Raw genomic sequence first — 570 nt, forward strand, 5'->3', positions numbered from 1 at the left:
GCATTCACAACATGTACGCCAACGTCCTTCACGAGCAAGTTAACAAATATTAGTTCAACCGCAAAGCTTCTATAGCGGCATCTGCCACAAATAGTGTATCGCAGGGGGGGGAATCGGTTTATCTCTGCTGTACTGTTTTTTTTTTTTTTTTTTTTCAAGAATTACCTCGGTGCAATAGCTGTAATGAACAAGAGCTTTTCGAAAGCGTGCGTCTATTCAGAGGGTGGTTGGTCTGCCTATTTCTTCAACGTGTACTGCTGCATGGTAGTTATGAAGGTTTACAGTCAGCAATAATAAAAACGGTGGGACTAACCTCAACGTAGCGCAGTCGGCTTAGCATGCGAATTGCGACGCTCTGCCATGCCGTACTTATAGGGGGCAGGCGGTCACGCGAACATTTTTGCAGGAGCCTTTGCGTTTCAACTGTTAGTTATTTTACTACTTCGTCCATCTTGTATTTTTAGTGGTCATCAGCGGGGTCGATTTGCGCGAGACACATGTCCCATCGACCGCGGTCGTCGTTGACGAAGTCGATCGTGATGATGTCAGCGCTTTTCGCAGGCACAAAAA

This window comes from Dermacentor silvarum, chromosome 1 (genome assembly GCF_013339745.2).
Source record: "Dermacentor silvarum isolate Dsil-2018 chromosome 1, BIME_Dsil_1.4, whole genome shotgun sequence".
In the NCBI taxonomy this organism is placed as follows: Eukaryota; Metazoa; Arthropoda; class Arachnida; order Ixodida; family Ixodidae; genus Dermacentor; species Dermacentor silvarum.